This window comes from Esox lucius, chromosome 8 (assembly GCF_011004845.1).
Source record: "Esox lucius isolate fEsoLuc1 chromosome 8, fEsoLuc1.pri, whole genome shotgun sequence".
Classification (NCBI taxonomy): Eukaryota; Metazoa; Chordata; class Actinopteri; order Esociformes; family Esocidae; genus Esox; species Esox lucius.
Window position 1 is genome coordinate 5,330,527 of NC_047576.1, and position 19,987 is coordinate 5,350,513.

The 19,987-nt window shown below is 43.8% G+C and overlaps 1 protein-coding gene across 1 annotated transcript in view; it reads right to left on the minus strand.

The window, feature by feature from the left end:
• Nucleotides 1-19,987, minus strand: part of rab6ba (RAB6B, member RAS oncogene family a) — a 75,561-nt gene that overhangs the window by 39,726 nt on the left and 15,848 nt on the right. The gene's annotated exons all lie outside the window — the stretch shown is intronic.

Below are 19,987 nucleotides of genomic sequence, written 5' to 3' on the forward strand. Positions count from 1 at the left end.
ATGGCACCGCAGCTACGGCAACGCGGCTACGTCCACATGGCAACGGCAACGCAGGCTGCATGATTAACCTCTGAAGTCTGGGCTGTCACAGGCTGTACTTAGCAATCAAAATCAAACTATATCCCTTCTTGGTCCCAGCTGGTCCTTCCAAGCACTGCACTCCACTCAGCGGGCTACACAAAGGTCAGCTACAGTCCAGGGTCATTGAAAGTGCTTAAGAAAATGATACATACTTAAGTGTGCTCTCTGCGGTGCAATCACACACACACCGGGACGCACACACACACACACAAGTTGGGTCTTTGGGGGGCAGCTCAGACACACACAGAGAGGAGAAAGCCTGGTTTCTATCCAGTTGAGGCGCCCGGTGTGACGGGAAAGCTCTCGTCCGCAAGTCATTTAAATGCTAATTTCCCTGAAGACCTAAGACTGTTTGATTCCACAGAACAGCCAAACAGGATTTCAATTAATAGTGCTTATAGGCCCTGGTAGAAAGTTTCTTTTTGGTAAACAGAAAAGGATACTTCAGGCTTGCTCAACTTTTTTTCTTCAAACAGATAACTGCTATTGACTCAGCAGGTTACATAGATAAGGAGATCTGATCTGAGGAGGGCTGCTGGCTGGGGCTGGTCTTTTTGAGGGAATGTGTGATCCACAAGTAAGATGTTAAAACCTGAAAAATCTGGGATTTATGTTCAGGCGTCAGGGCTAGGTTAAGTTTAGACATCACAGTGGGGTTTTTGACGTTAAGTTTAGAGTTACGAATAGAGTTAGGTTTAAGGCTAGCAAACAAGGAACATGGATTTCTGGGTAGGGGTTAGGTCTCATGTCCTTAGAAGTATAACACAACAGATGTGTGTGTTAGGGATGCAACAGTACACTATATTTTATCGAACCGTTCGGTACGCCCCCTACAGTTCAATACGCACACGTGAACTGTGGAGTTACGATATGCCATTTTAATGTCATTTTCCTATAATTTACAAAACATACTTATTAAGCAGCAGACTTACACGCATGTTGTAGATTCAGATCCACAGAACCAGACGCGTAGCTTGTCAACAGGTAAGGCAGGGGGGCCCATGAGGGCTGACAAACTACCCCCCATCAATGTCTCAAAATGTGGCATTCGCAGTGGCCATAACCCCCTCGCCCAACAACCAATGGACGATTTCCAATGACACCCCAGTAGGAAACCTCCCTAAAGGTGCCCCACAGGGTCTCAGGTTTCAGCAAGTTAAACTTTTTTTAATGCCACTATGAATTCAATTTAAGACCAAATTCACAACAACAACCCCACAAAAAAAGACATAAGGACACACCGGCTGAAGTACCCACTGTTGTTAGAGCAGTTAGCCTACGGCTAATAACAACGTTACTGGCTGTACTTCGCAGGACTGTCGCCTGTTATACCACCAAACAAAACTGAGAAATGCTGGGTGTTTGTTGTAGGGTTTTTTGCAGCGTTTTGTTGTTTCTATGTTTCTCACACTTCATATGGAATTCCACAGATTTAATTCCCATTAACAAGTTTAAAAGACTTCTTGCAAATAACACATTGAGATTTGTTTTCTTTCCCTTTCACAGATTTCAACCAAAGCAAAGTTTTCCCTTTCCGATGGTATCTGCGGGAAGTTTAACAGCCAATGTCCACTGAATTACCTAGCGTGGTACTAGCTAGCTATCTACCTCATAAACAAACATGTTGGGAGAAAAGCAGCCAGCCATCACAAGTGTCTGGCTGACATCTAACATTCTGACTTAAACCGTGGTTTCTCACTGCACACGACCAGAGCTAAAATGCATTCACAAACCACACATTCTTTTTTGCATCACCTCTTCACAATGCTAAAACTTAAGACCTTTCAAAGACAAAATAAGACAATTTAGACTTTTCAAGGCCTTCTATTCATATAAATTAATTTAAGACATTTTATGGACCCGCAGACATCCTGACCCCATGAAGAGAGGGAAAACTAAAAACAAATATTCTCTCAGCTCCCACATGCCTATGGCGAGTGAGAAGCCAATTTTAAGAGGCACCACTGTCTTTCAATTCCACTGTGTGGGAACATCTTGGATACCGCGTTCAATATGATGACGAGTGAAAGAAGACCGTAAACAAAGTACAGACCGGAAGCATTGCTTTCCCACTGTCGGCCACTCGAGTGGAAACACTTCTAACATGATGACGTCATTCAAACCGAAACCTTATCGTTGCATCCCGAGCGTGTGTATGTGTTTGTGAGTGTGTCCAACAGACGTGTGCTCAAGGAGTGTTGCCCCCAGGGAGAACTGGGGAAGAATCTGATTAGACACGACTTGATCGGTCTCCAAAACTCTTCCTGTACACAAGGGAGTATCCAGTAAGCCAACCAGGATGGAAGATATTTGGACTGACTTCCTCATTAATGGCTGAACAGCAGCTACCGGTATAATTTTAGATCCCTTAAATATTTATTATATTATATATGGAGTGGGTAAAGCGGACGGTTCATGACATTATTCAATTAATCACTCCTACTAGAGGGAAGAGGAGTTGGTTGGACATGAAAATGGAGCCCGGTTCAGTTCAATAGCAACTGTGGGTGCTCCCCAAATTACACTAACTTGAACTACTTATCACCAGATCCCCTTGAGTTGGGGATGGGAGCCATTCAGGACGGAGCCTGTATTCCAGAGATAGATAGTATTACGGGAAAGACTTTGTCTTAAAGATCCTCCGTCGCGGGGAGGAGGCACAGGGTTCACACAGGAGCCAGGAAGAACAGCCGCCATCAATCAACCCCCCCGCCCACCCCCCACCGCCGCCCGGATGATTCATCATCTGAGGGGCGAGACAGACGAGGACACATCTTCCACATCCCTAACAAAGACTGTTTGTTCAACGGGGACAAAGGGTGTCAGAGCACAATATATTCATTTGATTTATTTTAACCCTTATTTTACCCTTTACCAGGTAAGTTGACCGAGCACAGGCACTCTCCTTCACAGCAGCGACCACGGGAGTAGCTGCAGGACGGAGGACGGCGGACGAATGAGCCAACTGGAAGCTGTGGGTGATCAGGTGGCCACGGCACAAGGGTCAATGCCGCTATTCTGACATGGGATCTACAGTGACCACAGAGATCTCGATCCACGTCTAAACGAAAACGGCGTCCCGCATCAGTCTCCTATCTGGGTTAGGGTTAGGGGTTAGTGCAGTGGGATAGATCAGAGTTAGTCTGCCTGACGTCATGTCAAACTTTTATTTTGCCTAAAACAAGGAATCTGTCAATGCTAATTATTTTATTTTTTTACACGGTTCTAGTCCCAGCATTTTACATCTTGGTAAGGATTGTTGTTCTTCAATAAGCAATGTTTTTGTTTGACATTGTGGAATCTGTTTCTGACAACATTAAAATGAAAACTAGCATAAACATGTACAATAGACTGCTAACCCGGTCACTGACACAATATCTCTTCTTAGCAATCATAGAAAAGTAGAAAGAGTAGTACAAACAACATAACATACATCAACGCGAAAAAAATCCATTCTTTAGTGATTGTATTCTTTCAACTAGAGTATTTTCCCCTAAGTGGTAGTGGCCACATAATTGCTGTGACTCACCAGGGACAAACAAAGTTGTGTAACATCTTTTCCAACAAAGAGTAGGCATCCCCGAAGAGGCCCCAATCCTGTTACCCACAGGGCTCTGGTAAAAAGTAGTGAACTAAGCACTGAAAACGGAACTAAACCCTATTAGTCAGATAAGAACAACAAGTTCTCTGACAACATCTGAAAGGAGAAGAAAGGAAAAGCCAGTGGAAATCTCCAAGAATGTCTCTGCGGCTGAAAGTTACCATGGTGACAGGCAGCAGCTCACATCCTCTGTCCTTACCTCTATACCTTTGATATGTAGGAAATAATACCGCCTCCTTCTACGGACTCGCTACCAGAGTGTTTCATCCACATCATATGAGTCCCATTTGTTAGCTAGCAGTTGGGAGTTTAGGTGTAGATGCAGATGCGTGTGTGTGTCTGTGCGCGCATATGTGTGTGTGTGTGTGATATAATATATTATGAGAAAATACCATACCTCAGAGATATTAAGGTGTCTCTAATGCTGTAGAAAGGGTTGACCCAGATAAGAGGAACCAATTTCCTTAAGGGAGTGATGCTGAATCAATATACTGGAGCAGGATGACAAATTACTTGACTCTACTGTCAAATATGGCCATTATAAACTAATGACTTGACTGTCAAACCTGGCTATTCTTTTTATTTATTTATGAGAAAGTGTTCCTTTTTAACTACAGTGGACCTGTTCACATGATAAAAGTTCTCTAAAAACTAATAAAATAGCATGCACCCGCACAGAGAAAGTCTTTCACAGGCAAATGCACATCCTTCCATTAGAAATCTGCCACATTTGACCTCAAGTGATACGCGTTCCCAACCCTGAAATCAGTCTTCTATGTGGCACTAAGCATTCCTGTCATACGCAGCTATGGGCAAACGTTCAGTGCTCACCATCGTCTAAATACACGACCAGGAGCATTTTGGACCGGCACACGCTTAACAACCAGGCAGTTCTGTCAAAAACAAAAAAAAACATGCTGGAGTAAATAGTGAAGTGATTGTCAGATGTGCCAAACTCTAATCAAGCAGATGCAGTCTGATGCTCCCCATCCAAAAGACCCAGAGACAGACAACGACAAGAGTAGATCATGACACAGACAGCAGAGACACACAGAGAGAAAAGACAAGATGAGGACATGATGGAAAACAGAACAGGGTGGAGATGGAGGAACCTGAAAGCAGCAGTCGAAACACCAAGTTTTTAATATGAAAATAAATAATAGTTTTTTTTCATTGTATGTCTATGTATTTAGACAATAGGAAAATGCAAGCTGTGCTAATGGAGAGCTAAAATAATAAAAGGAACAAGTCTATGCAGACTGAGACAAGGAAACATGTTTTGCTGAAGGGTTAGCTATTTTGTAAGATGTGGTCACACCTTGCCTATACAAAAGGAGGTATTTCTGAGCTACGCCTCAGAGACATTTCACTGGTAACTTTGTTGCTGTGATTTCTCACTCCTTGGAAGTTAATAAAACCACTTTTGTGTAATAGAGATTTGTCTCTGTCTCACAGTGAATGAGTTCTACTGGATGGACTTTTAATTTCCATCACAGCATGTGTGTCTGTGTTGCTCTGTGTATGCGACTGTGTGTCTGCGTGCGTGTATACGTGCCAGTGTGTGCAAAAGCCTCGCATGTTGACCGCGACCAGTGTGTGTTCAGAGAACTCGCCTACATAGCCCGAACACCTCCAGGCTCACTGTGTGAAACTGCTTCATCTTGACATTTGGTTCAGATCAATATGTCTTCTTCTTCAGGGCCTGAGACATATTGATCTACATTAAAGTCTAATTAACGTGACTATTTGCCTCCCTCAAACACACAGGACACAGGCTCCCAAGGCCTTCTGAGTCACCTCCGATCAGATTGCGTTGGTCCTACGAAGAGGATCCTTGCTCAGGCAACACAACACGTCTTTCCATGACAATAAGTCAGACGTTCCAGTGAAGTCAGAAAACATACAGCTCCTAGACATACGCAGGAACGTATCCAGTTATGTACTGTATGGCCTGGCATACAACCTGTACATCTCAGATAACTGATTACTGACACGTCAAAATTACCAACACGCTGGTTTTCAGTCAATTGTCTGTCCACCCTCAGCACTGAGCCCTGTAATTGTTATTGTACTCGACAACACATCAGAGAAGACATACCACCAACTCCCCATATAGAATCTTTTCAGATCCGTCCTTATTCACTGCCCTTTACAGATTATCATAAGTGGTATTAAAGTCTGGAGACTGAGATTGCAAAATGTATTTTTCTGGGCCATTTAACAATTTATTTGTGGATTTTGAAGTTGGTGTGAGGTCATTGAGTTGCAGCAAGATCCACCTACAGAGACCTTGCAGATCCAGCCAGGTTTTTGGCCCAGAATTCAACTGGTAGAGGGTGAAGTTTTTAAAGCTACTGATCTTAACAAGTGCCCCAGGACAAGCGGAAGCCAAACAGCTTCATGACACCAAATATCCACCACCATATAGCATAGTATGGGACTCTTATGATGCATTATGTCATCTACATCAAAATGACTGCTGGTGTGCCAATGCTGTTTTCTCCAGATGATATGGTTGGATGTGTTAGGTGTGTGGCTGTCCTTAGACTCTGTGGCATCTGTTTGTGTTTGGGAACAGGACCTCAGAAGCAGCTGGGTGCGGAGGCTATCACCCAGGTAAATCTCCAAGTTGGTTCTAGCTTCGCTCTGGAAGGTTAAGGCATTACTCCCTTTCAAGTGGTTGTGGAATTAAACGCCGCTCGTCTGGATTTTAATGATCTGAGATCTGTTCGTAATTCTCTCTCACCATACACACTATGCATTTCTCTATGTCTCTCTCGGTCTCCCAGCCCCACTGATTGGCCTGGAAGAAGGAGGACTAATTTGCATATATGCCGATGAGGCTCCGCTGCGGTGTGTTAATTACTGTCAGCCTGTGCCGTAGCCCTGGCGTGTTGGGATGGCACATTGTTTGTGCCGATTTGTTGGCATTCGGGCTATGGCTTAGTCAAGCTTTCAGGTAATAATGACCCAGGGTTGTTGCCACTTGACCAATGCAGTGGACATCACTGAATTGTCTGGTAATTTGCTGATGTTACCAGACTGTAATGATCTGGGATAATAATGATAATAACCTAGGTATAGTTGTTTGAATTTATACTATGTATTTTTCATCCACATATAATAAGATTCCTGGGCAATGATTTGGAAGAAGGTGTGTGATATTTTACTTTCATAAAATGGGAGTTGAGACCATCGCACACTAATAGACACGGCAAAGCACTAATTATTTCAAAACTACGTCTCATGGTTGGAAACTACACTTCCCAACGTTAATAAAGCAGTCGATTTTGAATTTGTGATCAAGCTGTCATGAATTGGCAAATAGATTATCTTGTCCACAGTTCTGATTGTCCGTCATATCGGTTAGATTTAACATATTAACAGGCGGTCATTTCCTTAGGCCTATCTCTAAAACATTATTTGGTGAGAACCCAAAGCTACAGTGACTACTATTACAATATTTTACAATGTGCTTAGGATACTCTTCACATAGGAGTCTTACTGAATTGTATCGTTTCCCTGTATATGTTTAATTAGATTAGATTACATTTTATTGTCATTGAACTGTACATGTACTGTACAACTATGTGATAATAAATGGCTTCATATGATCACTATCCTTCTCTTGGTCTTTTTGGGACACCAAGCCCTTGATTCTGGCTACATTTTTCAGATGATAGAATGCTGTTTTGGTGACCGCTTTGATATGACTGTTAAATGTGAGGTCTGAGTCTATCAGAGCACCAAGATTACTTACTTGGTCCCTAGTTTTAGGGGCAGAGAATCAAGCTCTTTGCTAATACTAGTTCTTTTATTCTTGTTGCCAAACACCATAATCTCGGTTCTATCTTGGTTTAATTGAGCCCCACTTGCTCATGGTACTGAATACTGAGCATTTCAACATTATAGCGTGTGACTAAAACAAGGGTGATGAAGGAAACGAAAAATACAATAAATACACTGTTTATATACTGCACATAGATATAGACACAGAATACGACAACATTACCTATATGCACTGTGGCTAATGACCTGGTGAAGTTAGCTCTATATTGTAACCAATGATCGGTTTAACAAGCGCAATTCCACTGCAGCTAAAGATCAGTTAAATCTACATTGTACCCTGTAACTAATGACCAATTGAAGAAATCTCTGTACCCCTGTAACAAATGATGAGGTAAAGCCAGCTAAGCACTACTGTATCTTATGATCAGCTAAAGCTAGCTCGGTACACTTTAACTAATGATGAGGTAAATTTAGCTGAATGATGAGGTAATGCACGACAAAGTCAAGCTAGCTCTGTACAAATGTAACTAATGACCATTTTAGGCTGGCTCTGGACCCCTTGAAGTAAAGCTAGATCCATACCATGTTACTACTAAAACCCAGTTGCACCGAACACTACGCGTTCAGGCGGGCAGCAGCAGGGACCTAAACACCGCTGTCCATGAAAAATACAGACAGCACCCTCTCAGGAGGACACAGTCAATCTATTCATGATGTAGTCATATTACAGGCAGCTTAATAAGGACAGGAACGGAGGTGGGAGAGGAGCGGCTGGTTTTCCCAATCATAGGGGTATCTACATCAATAAAGCCTTTGGAAGACTCTGCAGTTACAGCAGGAGGATGGCATCCTGAGGCCCAATTAAAGGAGAAGGAACATCTGCTGGCAGGTTTCTACAGACAGCTTCTTTTCCTGGAGCCCGCTGAGTCCAGTCAGAAAGGTTGGTAAGGGGGAACCTGATCAGTAGTTTCATGAATTAATAAAGCAATGGGCTTGTTTTATTAATTCATGAAAGTAATCAAGCTACCGCCCTCTCAGCAAAAAAAGAAAGACGTCATGAAACCGTTGACTACAGCGTAACAGTAGGCTATCAAACACCTGCAAGCCTGACACACACCAGCAGCCTGAGGATGTAGTTTGCAATACAACTAAGCCAGCTTACTAACTTACCATGCGGTCCTGCTACTGCTAACTGGCAGGAGACATCATGTGGCTGTTCACAACACAATCTCCAACTAACACACCGCTTCTCATTGAAGCACATTCTGACACGTCCAAGCATTCCGTAAAACTTGGCAAACAAGCTCAGACGGTTGATAGGGACGGGTTGAGGTTAGGGACAGCGTTAAACCTGGAGGGGTGGCGAGGTGGCCTAATGGTTAGGGCCCCTGACTAGTGTCCCTGGTTCTAATCCCACTACTGACAAGTTATTAGGGGCAGTGGTCTGTCCCTGGACAAGACAGTTAACCCTGAACGCTCATCTTCCCCCCTGTAACATTCTACCAGGCCGTTGCGGTACATAAGAATCGGTCCTCTATCAACTTGCCTTTAGGCAGTAATTTCACGATCTCTCTATATCCCTCTCTTTCTGCCCCCCTTTCCACCCCTCTCTCTTTCGGTCCTGCTCTCTCTCCAACTCAACCTCTGAGGTACTTTGCTCTCCCTCTGCCTCTCTCTCCCACTCACCCTCTGAGGTACTTTGCTCTCCCTCTGCCTCTCTCTCCCACTCACCCTCTGAGGTACTTTGCTCTCCCTCTCTTCCCCTCGCTCTCTAAACTCCGGCCAGACTTCCGCGTGTGTCCCTGCCACCGTTCGGCGAAGCGAATTAACTTAAATTACTTCTGGACCGGCTGCTATTTACCTACTAATACTGACTTCACGCATCTCAATCCAGTTGGAACCCTTTTCAGATGGGGTGTGTTGGTTTAATGGAATTACCTCAGTGTTGTCATGCAGATCAGGATTGGTCCCCTTCAGTCCAAACCAGACACTCCGCTGTGTCCCAAATGGCTCAATATTCACTAAACTGCACCTCGTGCACTACTTTTGCAGCCAATTTAGGGAACAGAGTACAATGTTGGACAAGACCACATTGTAACTAAAGCCCCTTTCTATGGAGCCATTGTCTCACAAACTAATGTCTAAAGGTCTTTCTTTGCAAGCTAAGTTGATTGGAGGGCAAGAAACATAATATTACCGTGAACACTCCTCTGGTGGCTGTGCTGCTACCTGAAACCCTCTCACATACGGAATCAGAAGATCCTTTTAGTTCAGTAAGACCATACCTGATTGGACTAAAATCAGGAAGTCGGCGCCTGATTTGAAAAAAGTCAGGAAGACCGTGCCTGAATGGACTAAAGTGCGCTTAATCCCTTATTTCTGCATGTGTGTTTTGAGATTATCCGAAATACAGTATTTAAAATCCCTCTCCAAAACTAGCACATACACTGCCAATCATATCTGTGGGCCAACCAACCAGGCCCCAGCTCCCATTCACAAGGAGAGAAATAAAAACAAACTTCCATACAGTAGCCCAGCTGATGGAGTGTCCTGTCTGCAACTGACAGGATTCCGGATCAAAAGACTGAACTTACAAACAAGGAGAACTGTCTATCGGCCCATGAACAATGCACTTACCACAATGGCTCCAGGGCCACTGTCAATAACGGTGGATCTTTGGTTCTGAGTAGAACATTAAAAAAAACGGACCCACAGAAGTATCCCGTATACTGTAAGGGACCCATCTCTCCGCCCCATCTATAATCACCGCCCCCACCTTGTCTCTCCTCATCTTGCCTTTGCACGACAGAGCTGTGCGCCAGGCACGAAGAACCCACAACATCAAACATTCATCAAGTAACCCAAGAAAGGGTATATTCATGGGTGGCTAGGAGCAAAGGAGACATAGGAAGACAGAGAGTGAGAGATAGGAATGGGGGGAGAGCCAGAGCAAGGAGAAGGAGAGAGAAACAGAGAGGGTGAAGGAGTGGCAGAGACTCCGCCATGTTGTGACGAGGGAATAAAGAGGACGAGCAGACAACGTGGAGCACTTCGTGGCCATAGAACATCTGTTTCTAGACAAATTGGAGAACTTTCTGGCAAAAACAACCACACTGATTTGATCAGAACTAGGAAATATCACACGGCAGATGGGTGCCATAGTATTTATCGTCTGTGTAAATTCTGGTATTCACTAATCATGCAAGAAACTCTTCTATGGTAAATGCCCATGACGCCAAGTAGCATGTGGTAACAGTCAGAAAAAACTCAGCTATTAGGAAACAGCACAAAGGCACCCAACAGACTTTGATTCATTATTTATAACTTTGAAATATAAATAGTCCCACCGTTTTGCCTCAAACCGAGTCCACAATTAATTTTTTTGTACCTGCTTTCAATTGAACAGACTCAGTAAGGAAAGAAGTAGCTTTCTGTTGAAAAACAGTCCCCGACCCCAGGCACTGTGTATCAGCTAGACTGGAGCTATGAGAAATAACTCCCTTGACACCAGCCCACAAAATGGAGACCCTCTTTACAACCCTCTACCTTGTCCTAAGATTTTTGTAAGTGTGGTGTATGATTCTACTCTATAAAAAGAGAGATCTCTTACACCTGGGATCTGATTGAACAATAATAGAAATGAGACTGAATCTTAAACATACAACACTGCAACCCTGTTGACATGGATTGAACCTGAAGAACCAATTTGAACTCTACCAGGGGCACAGCCATTTGCCAACATGTCTGAATAATGAATGAACTAAGAAGCTCTCAAGCTACACTGAAAAAATAGCACATTATATAGAGCTCTACTTTAGAGCAGGGTACATAAGACACTCTGGATGAAAGAAGTGGCCTATATTGGGATAAAGGTGTAATTTGGGTCTCATTGAATGCCTCACATTCTGGCTGAAAAATAAAGCTTTCAAAAACTATTTCTTCAGGTCCTATTCAGTTTAATGAGACATGATACGTCTTCCTCGTAAAAGCTATAGAAACACAAAAATACACAAACATGCACACACACACACACACACACAATCCTTTGTTTCCTTCAAAACAATTTTTTTTCCTAAACCTCTAAACAAAACCCTAAACTTTACCTAGCCCTTCATCTCAACAACTCCTCTGTTATGCCTAAACCTAATACTAACTTTAACCCCTAAAACAACCTAATCCATAAACCTAAAATCAAAGTCATGACTTTTTACCATGTTCATTTAGTCAGGAAGTAAGAGTGAATTCTGGTACTGGGAAGGTAAAGAAGCAGGTAAAATCTTAAGAATGCATGTTGATGCTGAATCCTGGTGTTTTACCTCATAAAATACTTGGAGCACAGAGTGCAGTTTTGCTTTGTTGTGTCCTACAGTTCATTATCCTATAGTCAGAACCTCTACCAAATGTATATAGTCAGAACCTCTACCAAATTTATATACTCAGAAACTCTACCCAATTTATATACTCAGAAACTCTACCCAATTTATATACTCAGAAACTCTACCAAATTTATATACTCAGAAACTCTACCAAATTTATATACTCAGAAACTCTACCAAATTGATAAAGTCAGAACCTCTACCAAATTTATATAGTGAGAACCTCTACCAAATTTATATAGTGAGAACCTCTACCAAATTCTCTGGTGAACCTCATTCCTGGAAACCAGTACACACACACACACACACACCACATACATCATATAGAGGCTACATGACAGAATGTGATAACATCAGACATGACAGCGGTGATAACCTTTGTTAGCTACCCGACTATTCTAACTATCTCCACCGTAAACGTCGGTCTTGACTATCTCCACCGTAAACGTCGGTCTTGACTATCTCCACCGTAAACGTCGGTCTTGACTATCTCCACCTTAAACGTCGCTCTTGACTATCTCCACCGTAAACGTCAGTCTTGACTATCTCCACCGTAAACGTCGGTCTTGACTATCTCCACCGTAAACGTCGGTCTTGACTATCTCCACCGTAAACGTCGCCTTCTGATAACCACTGTAACGGACCAAGTGTATTAGCAAAATGAATAGAACATTACAATAAAGTAATAGCTTATAATCAAAGTCATCTTGCACTCACTTTTTCTCCCTCTGTCTTCATCTAGCTTTGTCTGTCTTTCTCTGTGTCCCCCTTTTTCTCCCTCTGTCTTCATCTAGCTATGTCTGCATTTCTGTTTCTCTTTCTCTAAATACTCAGAACTAGGAAATAGGGTTATCTGTACATCTATCTGTCTTTCTCTGTTATTCTCTCTGTCTATATTTCTCTATCTATCTGTCTTTCTCAGTTTTTCTCACTGTCTATATTTCTCTATCTTTCTGTCTTTCTCAGTTTTTCTCTGTCTATATTTCTCTATCTGTCTTTCTCTGTTTCTCTCTCTGTCTATATCTTTCACTGTCTGACTTCCTGTTTCTGTCTACCTCTAGAAATGTATTTTAGTTTTTCAATTTAAAAGGCTTTACTGGCACAGGAAATATTTGTTAACGTTGCCAAAGCAATTTCTCTCTCCCACTATCTGCATCTGAAATTAAAGTAAATTCAGATAAATATTTTATTGCGATGTTACAGAATGCAAATACTTGAAACTCTTAAACCTAGACATAATTATTGATCTCACCCCTGAAAAAAATATTAATGCATTAAAAGTTTGGAATGACTGGGTGATTATTAATTGACCACATGAGATCTTAACAAAATGGACCGCAGCCAGAAATGCAAAAATATGCAATATCTGTCCACAGAGAAGCCGTCTGCCAGCAAAGAGGTTGCGCCCAAAATAGCACTCTATTCGTTATTAAGTGCACCACTTTTGGCCAAACCTATTTGGTCCAAAGTCAGGCTATGGTCAAAATTAGGGCACTTAATAGATGACATGGTGCCATTCAGGACACAAGCTGGGTGCACTTCAAGGGCAGAAGTGTCCTTCCGATGGATGGTGGAGCCCCGCCCCCCACTCCCCCATTTCCAGACAGATTTGCTTTGCTTGAATGTCCTCATTCATTTATTCATTTTTAAACGATAACAAAGTAAACCGCCTGACAGGCCCAGACTGTTCTGACACAAATCAAATTACAGGAGGGAACTGCCGAGGTAACAGGGCTCCAACCACACAGGGGTCCTGCTAGAGACCTGGGTTATTTAAATACTAGCTGGATGTGTGATGAAATACCAGCTCCTATACTGTAACTAGACACCTGCTCCCAGCCCTCCCATGTGTCCCTGTGTCAGAGAGAGACTACGGTCAGACAGAGGCTACGGTCAGAGAGAGACTACAGTTAGAGAAGTTACGGTCAGAGAGAGACTATGGTCAGAGAGAGGCTACAGTCAGAGAGAGGCTACGGTCAGAGAGAGGCTACGGTCAGAGAGAGGCTACGGTCAGAGAGAGACTATGGTCAGAGAGAGACCACGGTCAGATGGAGGCTACGGTCAGAGAGAGACTATGGTTAGAGAAGTTATGGTCAGACAGAGGCTACGGTCAGACAGAGGCTATGGTTAGAGAGAGACTACGGTTACAGAGAGGCTATGTTAGAGAGAGGCTACAGTTAGAGAGACTACGGTACGGTCAGAGAGAGGCTGTGGTCAGATAGAAGCTACGGTCAGGGAGAGGGTACGTTTAGGCGAGGCTATGGTCAGATAGAGGCTAAAGTCAGGGAGAGGGAACGTTCAGGAGAGGCTATGGTCAGATAGAGGCTAAAATCAGGGAGAGGGTACGTTCAGGAGAGGCTATGGTCAGATAAAGTCTAAAGTCAGGGAGAGGCTACGGTCAGGGAGAGGGTATGTTCAGGAGATGATATGGTCAGGAGAGGCAGACCTCTCTGATTTGAGCATATAATCCATATTATCTTTGGTAAAATCGAGTCTATGCTCAAATAGACTACATTTAGTTTAGTGTGTGTGTGTGTGTGTTCACGAAGTCATGTTCCAACCCAGTATATATCAGTGAGTTAGGTGTGGTTTTCAAGTTCCTCAGCATCTCCCACTAGTTCCCCATTAGACGGGCTAACTTTTCATTCCTTGTGATTAAATGGAACCAAACGGTGTCAGTATTTTTCCATTCCATCCCGGGAATACCGTCACGGCTCTGACTGTCCAATAATTACACAGTGTAAGTGGTGTCAGAGGTCTGTCAATATCAGCGGCTCCAGTCGTCATGACTGCAGCTTTGCATTAGCATACCCAGTCCTCTGCCGACGGGCTGTCACACTGGCTGATGGGAAATTGGGTCTGACCAGGCCACTCCACCGCCTGCCCCCACCGCAACACTCAACGTTTCCATAAGACACAAATAAGCAGTAAAATTACACTTTCTACATAGGAAATTAAATAGTATCGGGATAATGTAATGAATAATTTATATTGTCATGCTGACAGCCTTGCAGTCAGGGGAAGTTGTTCTGTCCCTGAGCAAGTCAGTTAACCATAACTATCTGTGTAAACTCCTCTGGATTTTTTTTTCTTCATCTTGCCGGCTCGGGATTTAAACTAGTCTTTTACCCTAACAATCAATAACCGCAAGGCAACCTGTCAGCGTGTTTGAGCTAGCAGAGAATCTTAGCCAACAAGGGTATTTAAGGGCTTGTTAACATTATAAGAAAGAGAACCGAAACGCTAGACAGACAAAATGGTATAGATTAATTAAAAAAAGGATTGTGAGCTCAGTTATTTTTGGTAGTACATTCAATAGGATTATTGTCTAATTCATGTAGTAGGCCTCTGAAAGAATGGTCCTTTGTCTAGAGTCTGACAGGTCTTCAGTAGATACTGGAGCTTTGGGGAAAATGTGATCAGAAGGCTCCTATCTCTTGTGGCCACGATGACCCAGCTGAATTTGAAACTCTGGTTGTGTTTCAAAGTTATTTCATTATTCTAATTGTTTGACCGCACTAATGGCAGCCCTAATTTTATTAGTTGTAGAACTGTTATTGTTACAAATACCTAATAAATGTTTAAATAAAGTTAAATAAAATGATTAGTGACATTTTTCTCCAAAGTACACAGATTGAAAACAGCAACAAAACACGACACAACAGAGGGCCAAAAAAGACGCTGCTTTAAGAAAAACAAAAGCTCATCTTCACCATCGCATGTTGACCAGGATCCAACATGATGTTCACTAAACACGAACGCTGAGGAGGAGACCGGAATATCCACACTGTTCCTTTGGGAACAAGGCTGGAGGTGTTCATAATGACTTGTACACCCAGCCAAACAGTCCAGAGTAGTCTCAACACAGCTGTGTGGGGTAGCCCAAGGTCACTTCCCTCTGGCTCCCCTCATATACGCATCCCAAATGCATCCCTATTCCGTATCCTATTCGCTCTGTAGCACACTTTCCAGAGAGTAGGGCACCACTTGGAATACAGCCTGTAAATTACCCAGTAGTGACTCTACCACACACACTCTATTCCACTGTTACTGTACTCCACTCTACTCTTACTGTACTCTACTCTTACTGTACTCTACTCTTACTGTACTCTACTCTTACTGTACTCCACTCTACTGTTACGGTACTCCACTCTACTGTTACGGTACTCCACTCTACTGTTACTGTACTCGACTCTTACTGTACTCTACTCTTACTGTACTCCACTCTACTGTTACGGTACTCCACTCTACTGTTACGGTACTCCACTCTACTGTTACTGTACTCTACTGTTACTGTACTCCACTCTACTGTTACTATACTCCACTCTACTGTTACTATACTCCACTCTACTGTTACTATACTCTACTGTACTCCACTCTACTGTTACTATACTCTACTGTACTCCACTCTACTGTTACTGTACTCCACTCCACTCTACTGTTATGGTTACTGTTCTCTACCATACTCCACTCCATTTAACTGTACCGTTGACTACTGACATTTTCCTGTACTGCTACTTCACTCTAATATACTCTACTGCTACTGGATTACAGCGAGAGAGGGAGGGATAGAAGGACAGAGGAAGGAAATGATGGATAGGTAAAGGGGCATCAGATTGTATCTGTATTTTTTTGCTGTCTATCTTTTGGGCCGTTTTGTCTGTGTGATTCCGTTGAGAAGCTACTGTAGTCTGCTCTCATCAACTCCACGCATCGTCTCCTCGCTCACCTCCTACTCTCTTCTCCTCTCCTCTCATTCTCTCTCTCCTACCTCCTGCTGTATTCAGTCCCCACTGGACCCCAGCCATGACTTTATAAGACACAATATGTAGTTGTTGTTTTGTTTTCTTCAAAACGCTGAGTCTCTGTTGTAATACGGTTACAGTGTTTTAGGAGCCAGACACACTAGTCAGACTCTGCTTTGTGTCTTCCTGTGCCAGACGTTCTTTGAGTCACAAATGCACTTTAAAATTACTGGACTATACAATAAATCTGGAGCCATTTGGAAGCAGGGATGCCTGCACTATTGAAGGGCACTCATTAGCACAATTTGTGCACGAATTTGAGCAGTGGTTTTTAAAAAGTTAACTAATGAGGGAATGGGGTGCCATTTGGGACACAGACATGAGCTATCCTGTGGGTCAATGGGAAGTCTGCCTCAGTCATTTGCAAAACATCTAACTCAAAGCTGGAAATCTAACTCATGGCAGGAAGTCTAACTCAAAGCTGGAAATCTAACTCAAGGCTGGAAGTCAGTAGCAGGAAGTCTAACTCAAAGCTGGAAGTCTAACTCAAAGCTGGAAGTCTAACTCAAGGCTGGACATCTAACTCATGGCAGGAAGTCTAACTCATGGCAGGAAGTCTAACTCAAGTCTAACTCATGGATGGAAGTCAAACTCATGGCAGGAAGTCTAACTCATGGCAGGACGTCTAACTCATGGCAGGACGTCTAACTCATGGCAGGACGTCTAACTCAAGTCTAACTCATGGATGGAAGTCAAACTCATGGATGGAAAGCAAACTCCACTCATTTTGTGGCTGAACCTCAAATTATGTCGGCAGAGTGCTCTCCACTCCTTTCCCAGGCTCTAACTTGGCCGTACTGGTTATCTTCTCCAGCAGCACTGAACTAACCTACCCATTGAAGTACATAGCATGGAGGGAGGGAGAAGAGGGCATTCCAAATGAAATCCTATTCCCCATGTAGTACACTACTACAGAGTGGCCCTCTGAGTTCACTCTATAGGGAATAAGGTGTCACATGTACACTGACCAGTGCTGGTTGGTAGAAGAGGACTTGTGGCTGATGATCAATTACCCCCCATTACTGGGCAGGCTGAGCTAATCAATAACAGACCAAAGCTGCCAGGGATCTGCTTCCCCCAATCCATCAGAGAAGCAGCTCAGTTTGACGCTCAGTCGGTCTCAAAAGGATCTAACAGCACAGAAGACAGAAGAATGCCAAGTCATCTTTAGACAATCTAAACCTCTCAATATTAAAGACTGCCTGGTTATCTTTAGATGCAGCTAGAGCTCTCAATATTAAAGTTTGCCTGGTTATCTTTAGATGCAGCTAGAGCTCTCAATATTAAAGACTGCCTGGTTATCTTTAGATGCAGCTAGAGCTCTCAATATTAAAGCAACAGTGACCCAGATAGGAAAGAGTGAAAGTAAACCTGGACTGCCAGATTGAGTAAAAGCTTTCCACAAATGTGATGCTGACAACTGACACATATGTCAAGTAAACAGATGCACATCATGCAGAAGTTAACTCAATTTTGCCCAGGGATAGTCAAGGCCCGGGATATTCACCAGTACCAAGGCCTGGGGATAGTCACCAGTACCGAGGCCCGGGGATAGTCACCAGTACCGAGGCCCGGGGATAGTCACCAGTACCGAGGCCCGGGGACAGTCACCAGTACCGAGGCCCGGGGACAGTCACCAGTACCGAGGCCCGGGGACAGTCACCAGTACCGAGGCCCGGGGACAGTCACCAGTACCGAGGCCCGGGGACAGTCACCAGTACAGAGGCCCGGGGACAGTCACCAGTACCGAGGCCCGGGGACAGTCACCAGTACCGAGGCCCGGGGATAGTCACCAGTACCGAGGCCCGGGGATAGTCACCAGTACCGAGGCCCGGGGATAGTCACCAGTACCGAGGCCCGGGGACAGTCACCAGTACCGAGGCCCGGGGACAGTCACCAGTACCGAGGCCCGGGGACAGTCACCAGTACCGAGGCCCGGGGACAGTCACCAGTACCGAGGCCCGGGGACAGTCACCAGTACCGAGGCCCGGGGACAGTCACCAGTACCGAGGCCCGGGGACAGTCACCAGTACCGAGGCCCGGGGACAGTCACCAGTACCGAGGCCCGGGGACAGTCACCAGTACCGAGGCCTGGGGACAGTCACCAGTACAGAGGCCCGGGGATAGTCACCAGTACCGAGGCCCGGGGATAGTCACCAGTACCAAGGCCCGGGGATAGTCACCAGTACCGAGGCCCGGGGATAGTCACCAGTACCGAGGCCCGGGGATAGTCACCAGTACCGAGGCCCGGGGATAGTCACCAGTACCGAGGCCCGGGGATAGTCACCAGTACCGAGGCCTGGGGACAGTTACCAGTAGTGAGGGCTGGGGAGTCACCAGTACCAAGGCCCAGGATAGTCAAAAAAACACAAAACACCTCTTTGGTTATTATTGCTGTCTTATGAAAACCTCTAATCTCTAAAACAGAAACTAGCTAAAATATTAGCAGAATGCACTCAGCTAACTGACATTAATATTTGCTGTGTTTTCACAGGACCAGGGACACACTGATATCTCAGTATCAGATGACTATAGTGTGGCCACAAATGTTCAGGACCTCGGACAGCACCCTCCGGGAGAGAGGAGGTGGGGCGTGCACGGCTGGATGAAGGAGGCTTCCTCCCTGGGAGGACCAGCCCTACCCCACCAACCCTTTTAAGTGGTTCAGCTTTTACACTTATGTTTAATAAAACGCCCTCTGGGGTGTAACTTGAACCCATGTTGTGTTGGCTACTGTCCCCCACTACAAAATGCAAAATACGTCAACATCGGTATTGAACAATTTACTTCCGAAACATTTTGGCCTTTTGTTATTTGTATCCAAGCACACTGAACAATGACAATTACAGCATGAGAAGGTGTATTATATCTACTATCATAACATTTTTCAATGTTTTATTCATTGTGCTTATTTTTGTGATCGTGTTTTGTTATTCAAGAATATTGATAACTACGTTTTGTATGAAATACAGTGGAAAATACAAAAAGTGCAACAGGCGCATGTTCATATATTTTTTTTATGGGAGGGTATACCTGTACAGAAATGACTAAACTTTGGTTTTGGCTGATTCTATTATATGTATATTGGTATTGGACATCTGTGAATATCGGTATTGAAGAATCTTCTTATCACTTTCTTTATCACTACACATTTAATTGCAGGACTAAGAACACAGCCATTAAGAAGACACTGTAAATGTAATCAAATAAATGAAATACACAAATCAGACAAACACAATGAAAGCAAAACTATTTTCACAAAACATTTTCATCAAACAATGAACAAAATGTATTTTATGAAACCCTTTTTACATCAGCAGTTCAGTCAAAGTGCT